This window comes from Eptesicus fuscus, chromosome 21, assembly GCF_027574615.1.
Source record: "Eptesicus fuscus isolate TK198812 chromosome 21, DD_ASM_mEF_20220401, whole genome shotgun sequence".
NCBI classification, from domain to species: Eukaryota; Metazoa; Chordata; class Mammalia; order Chiroptera; family Vespertilionidae; genus Eptesicus; species Eptesicus fuscus.
The window spans coordinates 47,253,217-47,258,034 of NC_072493.1; the positions used below are offsets into that span (position 1 = coordinate 47,253,217).

Below are 4,818 nucleotides of genomic sequence, written 5' to 3' on the forward strand. Positions count from 1 at the left end.
CTGCTCCCCCCTGCTGGCCTGTTCACCCCTAACTGCTCCCCCCTGCTGGCCTGTTCACCCCTAACTGCTCTCCCCTGCTGGCCTGATCGCCCCTGACCACCTCTGCCTTGACCCCCACCACAGTGGCTTTGTCCGGAAGTGCGTCCGGAAGATGTCTGGTCTAATTAGCATATTACCCTTTTATTGGTATAGATATATTAGAGGCCCGGTGCAAGAAATTCATGCACTTGGGGTGGGGGTCCCTCAGCCCGGCCTGCACCCTCTTGCAGTCTAGGAGCCCTCAGGGGATGTCTGATTGCTGGCTTAGGCCCGCTCCCCATGGGACATCCTTAGCGCTGCTGCGGAGGCGGGAGAGGCTCCTGCCACCACCACTGCGCTCACCAGCTGTGAGCCTGGCTTCTGGCTGAGCGGTGCTCCCCCTGAGGCAGTGCACTGACCACCAGGGGGAAGCTCCTGCATTGAGTGTCTGCCCCCTGGTGGTCAGTGCACGTCATAGCGAGCGATTGAGCGGCCTTAGCATATCATTAGCATATTACACTTTGGTTGAAAGGATGACCGGACGACCGGACACTTAGCATATTAGGCTTTTATTATATAGGATAAATATTTAATGATTTCAGAGAGGAAGGGAGAGGGAGATAGAAACTTCCACGATGAGAGAGAATCATTGATTGGCTGCCTCCTGTGCACGCCCCCCCACTGAGGATCGAGCCCGCAACCCGGACATGAACCCTCACTTTTTCACTTAGATGAAGCACGACGACTTCTCTTTGGCAACTCCGAACCTCCGGGACCCTTCCTCTCGCTCTTTGGGGCCATTAAGTAAAATGCGGGTTCCTTGAACAGAAGCACTGTGATACCAAGTCATTCCCTCTCGTCACGGAGAGGCTACTGAGTGTGGGCAGCGGATGCTGTGCGGAGACGCGGACAAAAGGGATGATTCACCTCCTGGGCAGAGGGAGCTGGGCGCCGAGATTTCCTCCTGCTACTCGGGAGAACGCAGACTTGGACATTTGCAGATTGTCTATTTCTGGAATTTTCCATTTCATATTTTCGAACAGAGGTGGACCCCCAGTGACAGGGGAGAGCAGACCCGCGGATACGGGGGTGACCACTCCGATTTACGTTCACCGTGAGCTCGCTTTTACGATAAAGTTAGTCACGATTTTCACATGTAAGCAGCTGAGTAAGGGTAGGAAGAGAAAGTAACTGGTTTTCTTCTCCTTCTTCCCATTTCCCAGAGGAAAGGATTGCTGTCCGTTTCTTCTTCTAGATGTTTCTCCACGGGGGGGGGGGGGGTAGGTATGCCCCCCAGGGACACAGAGCTATATCTGGGAACATTTTGGATGTTACAACTGGTGGGGGGGCTGCTCTTGGCACCTAGGGGGTCAGGGATGCTGTTAAACACCCTACAATGCACAGGATGGTTCCCCCCACAAAGAATGATCTCGGTTAGGGCCCTGGCCGGGTAGCTCAGTTGGTTAGAACATTGTCCCAATACATCAAGGATTGCAGGTTCGATCCCTGGCCAGGGCGCATGCAAGAATCAACCAATAAATGCATAGAGAGGTGAAACAACAGACTGCTGTTTCTCTCTCTCTTCCCTCCTCTCTCTCTCTCTCTCTCTCTCCTTTTATTTAAAGTTTCCTTAAAAACACACACACAAAAGAATGGCCCTAACCGGTTTGGCTCAGTGGATAGAGCGTCGGCCTGCGGACTGGAGGGTCCCAGGTTCGATTCCGGTCGGGGGCATGTACCTTGGTTGCGGGCACATCCCCAGTGGGGGGTGTGCAGGAGGCAGCTGGTCGATGTTTCTCTCTCATCGACGTTTCTAGCTCTCTATCCCTCTCCCTTCCTCCCTGTAAAAATCAATAAAATATATAAAAAAAAAAAAAAAAAAAAAAAAAAAAAAAAAAAAAAAAAAAAAAACACACACACAAAAGAATGGCCCTAACCGGTTTGCTCAGTGGATAGAGTGTCGGCCTGCGGACTCAAGGGTCCCGGGTTCGATTCCGGTCAAGGGCATGTACCTTGGTTGCAGGCACATCCCCAGTAGGGGGGTGTGCAGGAGGCAGCTGATCGATGTTTCTCTCCCATCGATGTTTCTAACTTTCCCTCTCCCTTCCTCTCTGTAAAAAATCAATAAAATATATATATTTTAAAAAACGACTTCTTTAAAAAAAAAGAATAATCTGGTCTACATGTGACTAGTGCAGAGGCTGAGAAAAACCTGATATTATGCATTTATATACACTCCCTTGTTCATTATTTCTGTCTTTATTTATTTTTATTCATTCATTTATTTATTTTTAAAATATATTTTTATTGATATCAGAGAAGAAGGGAGAGAGAGAGAGAGAGAGAGAGATAAAAACATCCATGATGAGAGAGAATCATTGATTGGTTGCCTCCTGCACGCCCCCCAGCTGGGGATCAAGCCCACAACCCGGGCATGTGCCCTTGACCAGAATCGAATCCGGGACCCTTCAGTCTGCAGGCCGACGCTCTATCCACTGAGCCACACCAGCCAGGGCTGTTCATTGTTTTATGTGCCTCAGGCATGAAACAGCTCTGGCCACCAACACAGGCGTTGAGCCAGGATGCCCTGAGGACTGTACGTCTGCTTTGCCCCTGGTTGATGTAAGAGCAACACCACCAATCAGGTGTCTCCTTGCCCATTGCCAGGGGCTCTGCCTTTATTTTTTAAAATATATTTTTATGGATTTCAGAGAGGAAGAGAGAGGGAGAGAGAGATAGAAACATCAGTGATGCGCGGGAATCATGGATGGTCTGAGGATGGAGCCTGCAACCCGGGCATGTGCCCTGACCAGGAGCTGACCCGTGACTTCCTGGTTCCTAGACTCACTGAGCCACACCAGCCACAGCCGCCTCTGCCTTTATTCTGATGAAGGTAAACGAGATTTTGCTGGACGAATTTATAAGCAGTGACTCTTAGCTTTGGCAGATGAGGGGGCCCCTTTTGTGAAACGGATCTAAGCTATGGAGCCCCCGGGAAAGAGTAGCCATACTCACAAAATCTGGGACACGATCCCAGGGCCTTCTGGAAAGTCCCACCCGAATTCCTGGGCCACCCGACTTTGAATCACAGCCCCAGAATATCCCACCCAGAGGGGAGCACTAACTGCAATTCTCTCCAAAAAATTTTTTAAAATATATATTTTATTTATTTTTTACAGAGAGGAAAGGAGAGGGATAGAGAGTTAGAAACATCGATGAGAGAGAAACATCGATCAGCTGCCTCCTGCACACACCCCCACTGGGGATGTGCCCGCAACCAAGGTACATGCCCTTGACCGGAATCGAACCCGGGACCCTTCAGTCTGCAGGCCGACGCTCTATCCACTGAACCAAACCGGTCAGGCTAAAAAAAAAATTTAATATATATTTTTATTGATTTCAGGGAGGAAGGCAGAGGGAGAGAGAGACACATCAATGATGAGAACCATTGATCGGGTGCCTATGGACCCACTGCCTATTGATCCGCTGCCTCCTGCACGCCCCCCACTGGGGATGGAGCCCACAACCCGGGCATGTGCCCTTGACCGGAATCGAACCCGGGACCCTTCCGTGCACAGGCCGATGCTCTATCCACGGAGCCACATCAGCCAGGGCTGCAGTTCCCTTTTCCCGACCACCGGACGGAGGTGGGGAGAGAACAGGGGTCTCTGCGGGGTCCGGGGGTCCAGGACGGGAACCCAGGCCGCCGGCCCCGGGCTATTTCCACTTCACCCTGAACGAGGACGCAGAAACGCTGATCCTCTCTCTTCTCTTCCCGGAACAGCGAGCGCCGCCGCGCTGCTCCTCTCAGAGGCACAAAGGCCCAGCTGGTGTGGATGACAAACACCCGCACCTGGAGGCGCAGGAAGCCAGGCGAGAGGGGTTGGGCGGGGACACGCGGGCGCCGGGCTGTGGAGGGTGGAACCCTGGAGTCTGTATCCCCCCATCTGCCTCTGAGTCCTTCCTTCCTTCCTTCCTTCCTTCCTTCCTTCCTTCCTTCCTTCCTTCCTTCCTTCCTTCCTTCCTTCCTTCCTTCCTTCCTTCCTTCCTTCCCTCCTTCCTTCCCTCCTTCCTTCCTTCCTTCCTTCCTTCCTTCCTTCCTTCCTTCCTTCCTTCCCTCCTTCCTTCCTTCCCTTCTTCCTCCCTTCCTTCCTCCTTCCCTCCCTCCTTCCCTCCATCACCTGTGGACGGAGGCTCTGGGGTCACCCCTGTGAACCAGACCTGTGCCTGTCCTTGAACAACCCCTGCTCTGCCGGGGAGACTGAGGCACAATGCAGGGTGACTGTGCTCTGATGGGGATGGTGAAGGCCGTGGTGGAAGCACAGCTGTGACCCTGAGGCAGCCTTGGAAGGTCAGGGAGGGCCTCCTGGAGGAAGAAGCACACACGTGGAATCTTCAAGAGAAGGGAGAGGGTTTGTCCTGTGGCTGAGAGATGGAAGGGGGCTCCAGCAAGGCAAATCCATGAAGGTGCTGGGCATCGGGGTGGGGTGTCCAGTTTGCAGGAGACGGCAGTGGGGAGAGTGGCATAGGGCGTGACTAGCAATCTTTTAAAAAAATATATGTGTATTTTTTTATTGATTTCAGAGAGGAAGGGAGAGGGGGAGAGAGAGAGAAACATCAATGATGAGAGACAATCATGGGTCAGCTGCCTCCCCATTGGTGATCGAGCCCACAACCTGGGCCTGTGCCCTTGACTGGAATCCAACCTGGGACCCTCCGTCTGCAGGTCGACACTCTATTCACTGAACCAAACCGGCTAGGGCTTCTTGACCACCCCCCCCCTTTTTTTTTTAAAGGACA

General features: G+C 52.4%; 1 pseudogene; it reads right to left on the reverse strand.

The window, feature by feature from the left end:
* Positions 1 to 2,545: 2,545 nt before the first annotated feature.
* LOC114229330 (small nucleolar RNA SNORA48) lies at positions 2,546 to 2,690 on the reverse strand (annotated as a pseudogene).
* Positions 2,691 to 4,818: the final 2,128 nt, after the last annotated feature.